At 46.3% G+C, this 15,293-nt stretch overlaps 1 long non-coding RNA gene across 2 annotated transcripts; it reads right to left on the bottom strand.

Moving 5' to 3' along the window:
• Positions 1 to 4,660: 4,660 nt before the first annotated feature.
• On the bottom strand, positions 4,661 to 6,381 carry LOC115181471 (uncharacterized). Of its 2 annotated transcripts, none has more exons than XR_003873451.1 (3): positions 6,357 to 6,381; positions 4,799 to 4,820; positions 4,661 to 4,721 (listed from the first exon to the last, which is right to left on the bottom strand). It is a non-coding gene; the product is annotated as an uncharacterized LOC115181471 (long non-coding RNA). The 2 variants fall into 2 exon arrangements; XR_003873452.1 differs by lacking the exon at positions 6,357 to 6,381 and adding an exon at positions 5,199 to 5,210.
• Between the last annotated feature and the right edge of the window lie 8,912 nt (positions 6,382 to 15,293).

Below are 15,293 nucleotides of genomic sequence, written 5' to 3'. Positions count from 1 at the left end.
TTTTCCCAGCAACGGTCACATGTTTGTGCTTCTCAGAATGCTTCTCTCCCTCCTCCGTGCTTCTCTCTCTCCTCTGTGCTTCTCTCCCTCCTCTGTGCTTCTCTCCCTCCTCTGTGCTTCTCTCCCTCCCCCGTGCTTCTCTCCCTCCCCCGTGCTTCTCTCCCTCCTCCGTGGCACAGTGTGGAGTGGGAGGGAGTCAGCAGCGTCTCTCCCTCCTCCATGCTTCTCTCCCTCCTCCATGCTTCTCTCAGTCGACAGCCAAACAGGGACAGGCTGATTCTTTCATAGCAGGAATAACCATAATGCATACTAGACTATTACTGCGGTTTTAGAACAATCTACAGGAACGTTGCGAAGCGAAAATGACAGACGGAAGCAGAAAGGCTTCGTTAAGAGGAAGGCGTTGTCTGTGTCGGTAATTCAGTGGTTTATCGTCCCGGCTTCTAGTGAGAGTTTCTGGAGGAGCACTTTGTGACATCTTGCTGATGTAAAAAAGTCTTTATAAATACATTTGATTTGAAAAACACAGAGAGAGAGAGTGTGTGTGAGAGAGAGAGAGAGAGAGAGAGAGAGAGTGTGAGAGAGACAGAGAGAGTGTGAGAGAGAGAGAGAGAGTGAGAGAGAGAGTGTGAGAGAGACAGAGAGAGTGTGAGAGAGAGACAGAGAGTGTGAGAGAGAGTGAGAGTGTGTGTGTGTGTGTGTGTGTGAGAGAGAGAGTGAGAGAGAGGGAGACAGAGAGAGTGAGAGAGAGAGAGTGAGTGTGAGAGAGAGAGTGTGAGAGAGACAGAGAGAGAGTGAGAGAGAGACAGAGAGTGTGAGAGAGAGAGTGAGAGAGAGACAGAGAGAGAGAGCGTGTGAGAGAGAGAGACAGTGTGAGAGAGAGAGACAGAGAGAGAGAGTGAGTGTGAGAGAGAGAGACAGAGAGAGAGGGTGACCAGACTCCTTTTTAAAGGTCAGTAATGATTGGCACAGTAATGCAGTGTTTCTGCAGGACCAGGGGCTGGAACTACCACCTACTGCTGGACAAATAGGACTGTGGTCAGTGGTGAAATGACTGGATAAAGAGGTGCTGGGTCGTGCTGAGGTCCTGGCTCTTCTGTACCGACAACATAACACAGTTACACTACACCGTCATCAGTAACCACGCTTTATACGGTAAGAGTTACTCATTACTCCAAACGGACCAAGACTGGTGTCTTCAGAAAAGCATTTAAGTGTCTTATAAGGCATTATAAAGAACGTTATAATGCTTCATAGGTATATACATCATAGAAAGTCTTAACCAAATGTATAACTAAAAACGATCTGTCTAACACAGCCATACATTCAGTAGATATTGTTTGAGGAGATCAGCCATACATTGTGTTATCAGTGTTGAGGAGATCAGCCATACATTGTATTATCAGTGTTGAGGAGATCAGCCATACATTGTGTTATCAGTGTTGAGGAGATCAGCCATACATTGTGTTATCAGTGTTGAGATCAGCCATACATTGTGTTATCAGTGTTGAGATCAGCCATACATTGTGTTATCAGTGTTGAGATCAGCCATACATTGTGTTATCAGTGTTGAGATCAGCCATACATTGTGTTATCAGTGTTGAGATCAGCCATACATTGTGTTATCAGTGTTGAGATCAGCCAGCCATACATTGTGTTATCAGTGTTGAGATCAGCCAGCCATACATTGTGTTATCAGTGTTGAGGAGATCAGCCATACATTGTGTTATCAGTGTTGAGGAGATCAGCCATACATTGTGTTATCAGTGTTGAGGAGATCAGCCATACATTGTGTTATCAGTGTTGAGGAGATCAGCCATACATTGTATTATCAGTGTTGAGATCAGCCATACATTGTATTATCAGTGTTGAGGAGATCAGCCATACATTGTGTTATCAGTGTTGAGGAGATCAGCCATACATTGTGTTATCAGTGTTGAGGAGATCAGCCATACATTGCGTTATCAGTGTTGAGGAGATCAGCCATACATTGTATTATCAGTGTTGAGATCAGCCATACATTGTATTATCAGTGTTGAGGAGATCAGCCATACATTGTGTTATCAGTGTTGAGGAGATCAGCCATACATTGTGTTATCAGTGTTGAGGAGATCAGCCATACATTGTGTTATCAGTGTTGAGATCAGCCATACATTGTGTTATCAGTGTTGAGATCAGCCAGCCATACATTGTGTTATCAGTGTTGAGGAGATCAGCCATACATTGTGTTATCAGTGTTGAGGAGATCAGCCATACATTGTGTTATCAGTGTTGAGATCAGCCATACATTGTATTATCAGTGTTGAGGAGATCAGCCATACATTGTGTTATCAGTGTTGAGATCAGCCATACATTGTATTATCAGTGTTGAGGAGATCAGCCATACATTGTGTTATCAGTGTTGAGGAGATCAGTGGTTCATCGTTACCTGCGTTGACCTCCAGCAGTCTCCTCTTCTTCTGCTGCTGTCTCTCCTGCTTCTCTCTCTCCGCCTTCTCCTTGGCCACCCACGCTCTCCTCTGCTTCTCCTCCGCCTCTCTCCTCCTCATGTTCTCCTTCAGCGCTTGCTGTGGGAGGGAAGAAAGAGAGAGGCAGAAGGAGAGAGGCAGAGAGAGAGAGAGGCAGAGAGAGAGAGAAGGAGAGAGAGGCAGAGAGAGAGAGGCAGAGAGAGAGAGATATAGAGGTAGAAGGACAGAGAGAGGCAGAGAGAGAGATAGAGGCAGAAGGAGAGAGAGAGAGAGAGAGAGAGAGAGAGATATTTGTTTATTATCTATTTAACTTGCTTTGGCAATGTAAACATATGTTTCCCATGCCAATAAAGCCCTTAAATTGAAATTAAATTGAAATTCAGAGAGAGAAAGAGAGAGAGAGAGAGAGAGAGAGAGAGAGAGAGAGAGAGAGAGAGAGATGGATAGGGAGAGGAGAGAGATAAGAGAGAACAAAGTAATGATATGTGTGGCCCATCTCAGACAGCTGCCAAACCTAGACATCTTTACCAGCCGCCATTACAGGAAGATTACACAGTTCAGCTTCTTCTCCAGCTCCCTCAGACAGCACACTAAGACAGGCTTCACTAAGACAGGCTTCAGACTCAGAGAGAGGGAGAGGCTGGGTTAGGAGAGAGGGAGGGAGGCTGGGTTAGGAGGGAGGGAGGCTGTGTTAGGAGAGAGGGAGGCTGGGTTAGGAGAGAGAGGCTGGGTTAGGAAAGAGGGAGGGAGGGAGAGGGAGAGAATGAGGCTGGGTTAGGAGACAGGGGGAGAGAATGAGGCTGGGTTAGGAGAGAGGGAGAGAGAGAGAGAGAGAGAGAGAGGAGAATGAGAGAGAGAGAGAGAGAGAGAGAGAGAGAGAGAGAGAGAGAGGATGAGCCCTCATTATCCAGTGTTCTCTACTGTGTTCTGTGTCTGTTACGGACACTTAAGGATGTTCTAGAGAATGTCTGCACCCCAAATAGACCCTATTCCCTATGTAGTGCACAACTTTTGACCAGGTCCCATATGGCTGTAGTTAAAAGTAGTGCACTACGTAGTATATTTGGAATGACCACTATGTGAGGTGAGAGTAGAGTATGTTGCATTTTCTCTCCTCTCTTCCATCAGACCATTAACATCTGGTGAGTCTTGTTAGGAATACATCAGCCCATTACAGGTCAGGAGAGGAGAGAGGAGAGGAGAGGGGGAGAGGAGAGGAAAGGGGGAGAGGAGAGGAAAGGGAGAGAGGAGAGGAGAGGAAAGGGAGAGAGGAGAGAGGAGAGGGGGAGAGGAGAGGAGAGGAGGGGAGAGGGGGAGAGTAGAGAGGAGAGGGAGAGAGGAGAGAAGGAAGAGGAGAGGGGGAGAGAGGAGAGAGGAGAGAGGGAGAGAGGGAAGAGGAGAGGGGGAGAGAAGGAAGAGGAGAGGAGAGGGGGAGAGAGGAAAGAGGAGAGGGAAAGAGAGGAGAGAGGGAAGGAGAGGGGAGGAGAGGGGGTTAGGAGAGGGAGAGAGAGGGAGAGAGAGGGAGAGAGGGAGATGTGTGGGTGTGTGGAGATGAGATGACACTCAGGCAATTAGAGAATCAACTAGCTGGACCTGGACCTGGACCTGTCTCTATGTAATACTGGACCTGTTTCTATGTAATACTGGACCTGTCTCTATGTAATACTGGACCTGTCTCTATGTAATACTGGACCTGTCTCTATGTAATACTGGACCTGGACCTGTCTCTATGTAATACTGTACCTGTCTCTATGTAATACTGGACCTGGACCTGTCTCTATGTAATACTGGACCTGTCTCTATGTAATACTGGACCTGTCTCTATGTAATACTGGACCTGGACCTGTCTCTATGTAATACTGGACCTGTCTCTATGTAATACTGGACCTGTCTCTATGTAATACTGGACCTGTCTCTATGTAATACTGGACCTGTCTCTATGTAATACTGGACCTGTACCTGTCTCTATGTAATACTGGACCTGGACCTGTCTCTATGTAATACTGGACCTGGACCTGTCTCTATGTAATACTGGACCTGTCTCTATGTAATACTGGACCTGTCTCTATGTAATACTGGACCTGTCTCTATGTAATACTGGACCTGGACCTGTCTCTATGTAATACTGGACCTGGACCTGTCTCTATGTAATACTGGACCTGTCTCTATGTAATACTGGACCTGGACCTGTCTCTATGTAATACTGGACCTGTCTCTATGTAATACTGGACCTGTCTCTATGTAATACTGGACCTGTACCTGTCTCTATGTAATACTGGACCTGGACCTGTCTCATGTAATACTGGACCGTCTCTATGTAATACTGGGACCTGTCTCTATGTAATACTGGACCTGGACCTGGACCTGTCTCTATGTAATACTGGACCTGTCTCTATGTAATACTGGACCTGTCTCTATGTAATACTGGACCTGTCTCTATGTAATACTGGACCTGTACCTGTCTCTATGTAATACTGGACCTGGACCTGTCTCTATGTAATACTGGACCTGTACCTGTCTCTATGTAATACTGGACCTGTCTCTATGTAATACTGGACCTGGACCTGTCTCTATGTAATACTGGACCTGTCTCTATGTAATACTGGACCTGTCTCTATGTAATACTGGACCTGTCTCTATGTAATACTGGACCTGGACCTGTCTCTATGTAATACTGGACCTGGACCTGTCTCTATGTAATACTGGACCTGTCTCTATGTAATACTGGACCTGTCTCTATGTAATACTGGACCTGGACCTGTCTCTATGTAATACTGGACCTGTCTCTATGTACTACTGGACCTGTCTCTATGTACTACTGGACCTGTCTCTATGTAATACTGGACCTGTCTCTATGTAATACTGGACCTGGACCTGTCTCTATGTAATACTGGACCTGTCTCTATGTAAAACTGGACCTGTCTCTATGTAATACTGGACCTGTCTCTATGTAATACTGGACCTGTCTCTATGTAATACTGGACCTGTCTCTATGTAATACTGTACCTGTCTCTATGTAATACTGGACCTGTCTCTATGTAATACTGGACCTGTACCTGTCTCTATGTAATACTGGACCTGTACCTGTCTCTATGTAATACTGGACCTGGACCTGTCTCTATGTAATACTGGACCTGTCTCTATGTAATACTGGACCTGTACCTGTCTCTATGTAATACTGGACCTGTCTCTATGTAATACTGGACCTGTCTCTATGTAATACTGGACCTGTCTCTATGTAATACTGGACCTGTCTCTATGTAATACTGGACCTGTCTCTATGTAATACTGGACCTGTACCTGTCTCTATGTAATACTGGACCTGTACCTGTCTCTATGTAATACTGGACCTGTCTCTATGTAATACTGGACCTGCCTCTATGTAATACTGGACCTGTCTCTATGTAATACTGGACCTGGACCTGTCTCTATGTAATACTGGACCTGGACCTGTCTCTATGTAATACTGGACCTGTCTCTATGTAATACTGGACCTGTCTCTATGTAATACTGGACCTGTCTCTATGTAATACTGGACCTGGACCTGTCTCTATGTAATACTGGACCTGTACCTGTCTCTATGTAATACTGGACCTGGACCTGTCTCTATGTAATACTGGACCTGGACCTGTCTCTATGTAATACTGGACCTGTCTCTATGTAATACTGGACCTGTCTCTATGTAATACTGGACCTGTCTCTATGTAATACTGGACCTGTCTCTATGTAATACTGGACCTGGACCTGTCTCTATGTAATACTGGACCTGTCTCTATGTAATACTGGACCTGGACCTGTCTCTATGTAATACTGGACCTGTACCTGTCTCTATGTAATACTGGACCTGTCTCTATGTAATACTGGACCTGTCTCTATGTAATACTGGACCTGTCTCTATGTAATACTGGACCTGTCTCTATGTAATACCGGGTCAATATCTCAGAAACTTTAAAAAACAAAATGGAAGAAAACAATAATCACATAATACCGCTTGTTGCGGAAAGACGAGATATTTTTTAGCGTTCCTTTAAGCAATACAATATCTCACAGTAAAGTCCATATCATGTGGACTATCATACTTTATGTCAGAAGCAGCAGAGAAGACGAGTTCGCTGTGAGATGTCTGTGACCTGATGGGAACCAGAATGACAGGAAACATCTGTCCCACTGTCAGTGTCCCACTGCGGCCTGCCGCCTGTCACTCAGACACATAATACAGATGTCCCTCTCCGTTTTATCCCTGGTCTGCTCTAAGTGACACCTGACAGAGACCCAGCCAGACGACAACAGGTGGTCCAGCAGAACTCTGTCACATTTAGCTGGGTCTACCTCACTGTGGCAGGTACAGACACTCACAGGTGTGTTTGACTAGAGAGACACAGAGTGTCAGTCAGAGAGACAGAGGGTCAGTCAGAGAGAGACAGAGGGTCAGTCAGAGAGAGACAGAGGGTCAGTCAGAGAGAGACAGAGGGTCAGTCAGAGAGAGACAGAGGGTCAGTCAGAGAGACAGAGGGTCAGTCAGAGAGACAGAGGGTCAGACAGAGAGAGACAGAGGGTCAGACAGAGAGAGACAGAGGGTCAGTCAGAGAGACAGAGGGTCAGTCAGAGAGACAGAGGGTCAGTCAGAGAGACAGAGGGTCAGTCAGAGACACAGAGGGTCAGTCAGAGAGACAGAGGGTCAGTCAGAGAGACAGAGGGTCAGTCAGAGAGACAGAGGGTCAGTCAGAGAGAGACAGAGGGTCAGTCAGAGAGAGACAGAGGGTCAGTCAGAGGGACAGAGGGTCAGTCAGAGAGACAGAGGGTCAGACAGAGAGAGACAGAGGGTCAGTCAGAGAGACAGAGGGTCAGTCAGAGAGACAGAGGGTCAGTCAGAGAGACAGAGGGTCAGTCAGAGAGAGACAGAGGGTCAGACAGAGAGAGACAGAGGGTCAGTCAGAGAGAGACAGAGGGTCAGACAGAGAGAGACAGAGGGTCAGTCAGAGAGACAGAGGGTCAGTCAGAGAGACAGAGGGTCAGACAGAGAGAGACAGAGGGTCAGTCAGAGAGACAGAGGGTCAGTCAGAGAGAGACAGAGGGTCAGTCAGAGAGAGACAGAGGGTCAGACAGAGAGAGACAGAGGGTCAGTCAGAGAGAGACAGAGGGTCAGTCAGAGAGAAAGAGGGTCAGTCAGAGAGACAGAGGGTCAGTCAGAGAGACAGAGGGTCAGACAGAGAGAGACAGAGGGTCAGTCAGAGAGACAGAGGGTCAGTCAGAGAGAGACAGAGGGTCAGTCAGAGAGAGACAGAGGGTCAGACAGAGAGAGACAGAGGGTCAGTCAGAGAGACAGAGGGTCAGTCAGAGAGACAGAGGGTCAGTCAGAGAGACAGAGGGTCAGTCAGAGAGAGACAGAGGGTCAGACAGAGAGAGACAGAGGGTCAGTCAGAGAGAGACAGAGGGTCAGACAGAGAGAGACAGAGGGTCAGTCAGAGAGAGACAGAGGGTCAGACAGAGAGAGACAGAGGGTCAGTCAGAGAGACAGAGGGTCAGTCAGAGAGACAGAGGGTCAGACAGAGAGACAGAGGGTCAGTCAGAGAGAGACAGAGGGTCAGTCAGAGAGAGACAGAGGGTCAGTCAGAGAGACAGAGGGTCAGTCAGAGAGACACAGAGGGTCAGTCAGAGAGAGACAGAGGGTCAGTCAGAGAGACAGAGGGTCAGTCAGAGAGAGACAGAGGGTCAGTCAGAGAGAGACAGAGGGTCAGTCAGAGAGACACAGAGGGTCAGTCAGAGAGACAGAGGGTCAGTCAGAGACACAGAGGGTCAGTCAGAGAGAGACAGAGGGTCAGTCAGAGAGAGACAGAGGGTCAGTCAGAGAGAGACAGAGGGTCAGTCAGAGAGACAGAGGGTCAGTCAGAGAGAGACAGAGGGTCAGTCAGAGAGACAGAGGGTCAGTCAGAGAGACAGAGGGTCAGTCAGAGAGACAGAGGGTCAGTCAGAGAGACAGAGAATCAGTCAGAGAGAGACAGAGGGTCAGTCAGAGAGAGACAGAGGATCAGTCAGAGAGACAGAGGGTCAGACAGAGAGACAGAGGGTCAGTCAGAGAGAGACAGAGGGTCAGTCAGAGGGGCAGTCAGAGAGAGACAGAGGGTCAGTCAGAGAGAGACAGAGGGTCAGTCAGAGAGACAGAGGGTCAGTCAGAGAGACAGAGGGTCAGTCAGAGAGACAGAGGGTCAGACAGAGAGCTTGCACCTGCTGGCTGCTGTCATTGTAATGTAAAGTCCCATCAGGACAGACAGCAGCAGGGGAGCAGCCCGAAGGAAACACCTGTCTGCTGAGGTTCAGTGCAGGTTGCAGGTGCTGCTACTGTGTGTCTGTTGACGTGTGTGCGTGTGATGCTACTCCGTGGACGTGTGTGTGTGTCGCTACTCTGTGGACGTGTGTGTGTGTGTGTGTGTGTGTGTATGCGTGGGCTTGTATTACTATCCTGGTGGATACAATAAATCCCCAAAAGTCCTACATTTCCCATTATCCCACGAGGAGAAAGGCTATTTTAGGCTTAGGGGTTAAGGTAAGGGTTAGGTTTAGGGGTTATGGAAAATAAGGTTAGGATTTTAAACGGAAATCAATTTTAGGTCCCCACAAGGATAGTAAAACATATACTGTGTGTGTGTGTGTGTGTCTGTGAGTGTATTAAAGCTATGGCCCAGTGGGGTCAGTAGAAACTCCATTATGAAGCTGGCTGAATAGTGTATTAAAGCTATGGCCCAGTGGGGTCAATGGATACTCCATTATGAAGCTGGCTGAATAGTGTATTAAAGCTATGGCCCAGTGGGGTCAGTGGAAACTCCATTATGAAGCTGGCTGAATAGTGTATTAAAGCTATGGCCCAGTGGGTTCAGTGGAAACTCCATTATGAAGCTGGCTGAATAGTGTATTAAAGCTATGGCCCAGTGGGGTCAGTGGAAACTCCATTATGAAGCTGGCTGAATAGTGTATTAAAGCTATGGCCCAGTGGGGTCAGTGGAAACTCCATTATGAAGCTGGCTGAATAGTGTATTAAAGCTATGGCCCAGTGGGGTCAGTGGAAACTCCATTATGAAGCTGGCTGAATAGTGTATTAAAGCTACGGCCCAGTGGGGTCTGTGGAAACTCCATTATGAAGCTGGCTGAATAGTGTATTAAAGCTATGGCCCAGTGGGGTCTGTGGAAACTCCATTATGAAGCTGGCTGAATGGTGTATTAAAGCTATGGCCCAGTGGGTTCAGTGGAAACTTGATTATGAAGCTGGCTGAATAGTGTATTAAAGCTATGGCCCAGTGGGTTCAGTGGAAACTCGATTATGAAGCTGGCTGAATAGTGTATTAAAGCTATGGCCAGTGGGTTCAGTGGAAACTCGATTATGAAGCTGGCTGAATGGTGTATTAAAGCTATGGCCCAGTGGGGTCAGTGGAAACTCTATTATGAAGCTGGCTGAATAGTGTATTAAAGCTATGGCCCAGTGGGGTCAGTGGAAATCAATTATGAAGCTGGCTGAATAGTGTATTAAAGCTATGGCCCAGTGGGGTCAATGGAAACTCCATTATGAAGCTGGCTGAATAGTGTATTAAAGCTATGGCCCAGTGGGGTCAGTGGAAACTCCATTATGAAGCTGGCTGAATAGTGTATTAAAGCTATGGCCCAGTGGGGTCAGTGGAAACTCCATTATGAAGCTGGCTGAATAGTGTATTAAAGCTATGGCCCAGTGGGGTCAGTAGAAACTCCATTATGAAGCTGGCTGAATAGTCTATTAAAGCTATGGCCAGCGGAAACTCCATTATGAAGCTGGCTGAATAGTGTATTAAAGCTATGGCCCAGTGGAAACTCCATTATAAAGCTGGCTGAATAGTGTATTAAAGCTATGGCCCAGTGGGGTCAGTGGAAACTCCATTATGAAGCTGGCTGAATAGTGTATTAAAGCTATGGCCCAGTGGGGTCTGTGGAAACTCCATTATGAAGCTGGCTGAATGGTGTATTAAAGCTATGGCCCAGTGGGTTCAGTGGAAACTCCATTATGAAGCTGGCTGAATAGTGTATTAAAGCTATGGCCCAGTGGGTTCAGTGGAAACTCCATTATGAAGCTGGCTGAATAGTGTATTAAAGCTATGGCCCAGTGGGTTCAGTGGAAACTCCATTATGAAGCTGGCTGAATAGTGTATTAAAGCTATGGCCCAGTGGGCCCAGTGGAAACTCCATTATGAAGCTGGCTGAATAGTGTATTAAAGCTATGGCCCAGTGGGGTCAGTGGAAACTCCATTATGAAGCTGGCTGAATAGTGTATTAAAGCTATGGCCCAGTGGGTTCAGTGGAAACTCCATTATGAAGCTGGCTGAATAATGTATTAAAGCTACGGCCCAGTGGGGTCAGTGGAAACTCCATTATGAAGCTGGCTGAATAGTGTATTAAAGCTATGGCCCAGTGGGGTCAGTGGAAACTCCATTATGAAGCTGGCTGAATAGTGTATTAAAGCTATGGCCCAGTGGAAACTCCATTATGAAGCTGGCTGAATAGTGTATTAAAGCTATGGCCCAGTGGGGTCAGTGGAAACTCCATTATGAAGCTGGCTGAATAGTGTATTAAAGCTATGGCCCAGTGGGGTCAGTGGAAACTCCATTATGAAGCTGGCAGAATAGTGTATTAAAGCTATGGCCCAGTGGGGTCAGTGGAAACTCCATTATGAAGCTGGCTGATTAGTGTATTAAAGCTATGGCCCAGTGGGGTCAGTGGAAACTCCATTATGAAGCTGGCTGAATAGTGTATTAAAGCTACGGCCCAGTGGGTTCAGTGGAAACTCCATTATGGAGCTGGCTGAATAATGTATTAAAGCTACGGCCCAGTGGGGTCAGTGGAAACTCGATTATGAAGCTGGCTGAATAGTGTATTAAAGCTATGGCCAGTGGGTTCAGTGGAAACTCGATTATGAAGCTGGCTGAATGGTGTATTAAAGCTATGGCCCAGTGGGGTCAGTGGAAACTCTATTATGAAGCTGGCTGAATAGTGTATTAAAGCTATGGCCCAGTGGGGTCAGTGGAAACTCCATTATGAAGCTGGCTGAATAGTGTATTAAAGCTATGGCCCAGTGGGGTCAGTGGAAACTCCATTATGAAGCTGGCTGAATAGTGTATTAAAGCTATGGCCCAGTGGGGTCAGTGGAAACTCCATTATGAAGCTGGCTGAATAGTGTATTAAAGCTATGGCCCAGTGGGGTCAGTGGAAACTCCATTATGAAGCTGGCTGAATAGTGTATTAAAGCTATGGCCCAGTGGGGTCAGTAGAAACTCCATTATGAAGCTGGCTGAATAGTCTATTAAAGCTATGGCCAGCGGAAACTCCATTATGAAGCTGGCTGAATAGTGTATTAAAGCTATGGCCCAGTGGAAACTCCATTATGAAGCTGGCTGAATAGTGTATTAAAGCTATGGCCCAGTGGGGTCAGTGGAAACTCCATTATGAAGCTGGCTGAATAGTGTATTAAAGCTATGGCCCAGTGGGGTCTGTGGAAACTCCATTATGAAGCTGGCTGAATGGTGTATTAAAGCTATGGCCCAGTGGGTTCAGTGGAAACTCCATTATGAAGCTGGCTGAATAGTGTATTAAAGCTATGGCCCAGTGGGTTCAGTGGAAACTCCATTATGAAGCTGGCTGAATAGTGTATTAAAGCTATGGCCCAGTGGGTTCAGTGGAAACTCCATTATGAAGCTGGCTGAATAGTGTATTAAAGCTATGGCCCAGTGGGCCCAGTGGAAACTCCATTATGAAGCTGGCTGAATAGTGTATTAAAGCTATGGCCCAGTGGGGTCAGTGGAAACTCCATTATGAAGCTGGCTGAATAGTGTATTAAAGCTATGGCCCAGTGGGTTCAGTGGAAACTCCATTATGAAGCTGGCTGAATAATGTATTAAAGCTACGGCCCAGTGGGGTCAGTGGAAACTCCATTATGAAGCTGGCTGAATAGTGTATTAAAGCTATGGCCCAGTGGGTTCAGTGGAAACTCCATTATGAAGCTGGCTGAATAGTGTATTAAAGCTATGGCCCAGTGGGTTCAGTGGAAACTCCATTATGAAGCTGGCTGAATAGTGTATTAAAGCTATGGCCCAGTGGGCCCAGTGGAAACTCCATTATGAAGCTGGCTGAATAGTGTATTAAAGCTATGGCCCAGTGGGGTCAGTGGAAACTCCATTATGAAGCTGGCTGAATAGTGTATTAAAGCTATGGCCCAGTGGGTTCAGTGGAAACTCCATTATGAAGCTGGCTGAATAATGTATTAAAGCTACGGCCCAGTGGGGTCAGTGGAAACTCCATTATGAAGCTGGCTGAATAGTGTATTAAAGCTATGGCCCAGTGGGGTCAGTGGAAACTCCATTATGAAGCTGGCTGAATAGTGTATTAAAGCTATGGCCCAGTGGAAACTCCATTATGAAGCTGGCTGAATAGTGTATTAAAGCTATGGCCCAGTGGGGTCAGTGGAAACTCCATTATGAAGCTGGCTGAATAGTGTATTAAAGCTATGGCCCAGTGGGGTCAGTGGAAACTCCATTATGAAGCTGGCAGAATAGTGTATTAAAGCTACGGCCCAGTGGGGTCAGTGGAAACTCCATTATGAAGCTGGCTGATTAGTGTATTAAAGCTACGGCCCAGTGGGGTCAGTGGAAACTCCATTATGAAGCTGGCTGAATAGTGTATTAAAGCTACGGCCCAGTGGGTTCAGTGGAAACTCCATTATGGAGCTGGCTGAATAATGTATTAAAGCTACGGCCCAGTGGGGTCAGTGGAAACTCCATTATGAAGCTGGCTGAATAGTGTATTAAAGCTATGGCCCAGTGGGCCCAGTGGAAACTCCATTATGAAGCTGGCTGAATAGTGTATTAAAGCTATGGCCCAGTGGGTTCAGTGGAAACTCCATTATGAAGCTGGCTGAATAGTGTATTAAAGCTATGGCCCAGTGGGGTCAGTGGAAACTCCATTATGAAGCTGGCTGAACAGTGTATTAAAGCTACGGCCCAGTGGGCCCAGTGGAAACTCCATTATGAAGCTGGCTGAATAGTGTATTAAAGCTACGGCCCAGTGGGTTCAGTGGAAACTCCATTATAAAGCTGGCTGAATAATGTATTAAAGCTACGGCCCAGTGGGGTCAGTGGAAACTCCATTATGAAGCTGGCTGAATAGTGTATTAAAGCTATGGCCCAGTGGGGTCAGTGGAAACTCCATTATGAAGCTGGCTGAATAGTGTATTAAAGCTATGGCCCAGTGGGCCCAGTGGAAACTCCATTATGAAGCTGGCTGAATAGTGTATTAAAGCTATGGCCCAGTGGGGTCAGTGGAAACTCCATTATGAAGCTGGCTGAATGGTGTATTAAAGCTATGGCCCAGTGGGTTCAGTGGAAACTCCATTATGAAGCTGGCAGAATAGTGTATTAAAGCTATGGCCCAGTGGGGTCAGTGGAAACTCCATTATGAAGCTGGCTGATTAGTGTATTAAAGCTACGGCCCAGTGGGGTCAGTGGAAACTCCATTATGAAGCTGGCTGAATAGTGTATTAAAGCTATGGCCCAGTGGGGTCAGTGGAAACTCCATTATGAAGCTGGCAGAATAGTGTATTAAAGCTATGGCCCAGTGGGGTCAGTGGAAACTCCATTATGAAGCTGGCTGATTAGTGTATTAAAGCTATGGCCCAGTGGGGTCAGTGGAAACTCCATTATGAAGCTGGCAGAATAGTGTATTAAAGCTATGGCCCAGTGGGGTCAGTGGAAACTCCATTATGAAGCTGGCTGATTAGGAGGAGGTTCTCTATGATTTAATACAGCAGCAGCTGCTATGATCACCTCGCACTCACTCACTCACTCACTCACTCACTCACTCACTCACTCACACACTCACACACACACACACACACACACACACACACACACACACACACACACACACACACACACACACACACACACACACACACACACACACACACACACACACACACACACACACACACACACACACACACACACACACACACACACGGCAGCGTAAAGATAATGTGTGTGTTCTGTAGGGTTCTAATTAGTAAGGAATCTGGTCTCCTGCTGCGAGTCTTCAGCAGCTCATTCATTCAACAGGATGACAGTGATTTATTTCTATTGTGAATCTCTCAGATGTACCGTCACGTTTTAGCTGGGTATAGAAGAAGACCATAGTTTATCTTGGTTAATACTGTATGTAGCGTTATTAGTCAAATAAACTCCTTGTTGCAGTGATCGACATGGATCTCCACTTGTTGTCTTTTCTAATTAATGAAATCAGATGCAGTAACATTCAGAAAGTATTCAGACCCCTTCTCAATGTAATCTATTTTAGAATAAGGCTGTAACGTAACAACATGTGGAATAAGGCTGTAACGTAACAACATGTGGAATAAGGATGTAACGTAACAACATGTGGAATAAGGATGTAACGTAACAACATGTGGAATAAGGATGTAACGTAACAACATGTGGAATAAGGATGTAACGTAACAACATGTGGAATAAGGCTGTAACGTAACAACATGTGGAATAAGGATGTAACGTAACAACATGTGGAATAAGGATGTAACGTAACAACATGTGGAATAAGGATGTAACGTAACAACATGTGGAATAAGGCTGTAACGTAACAACATGTGGAATAAGGATGTAACGTAACAACATGTGGAATAAGGATGTAACGTAACAACATGTGGAATAAGGCTGTAACGTAACAACATGTGGAATAAGTGGTGTAACGTAACAACATGATGTAACGTAACACATGTGGAATAAGGATGTAACGTACAACATG

The sequence above is a fragment of the Salmo trutta genome, unplaced genomic scaffold (assembly GCF_901001165.1).
Source record: "Salmo trutta unplaced genomic scaffold, fSalTru1.1, whole genome shotgun sequence".
NCBI lineage: Eukaryota > Metazoa > Chordata > Actinopteri > Salmoniformes > Salmonidae > Salmo > Salmo trutta.
This window is presented reverse-complemented; position numbering and strand designations above follow the sequence as displayed.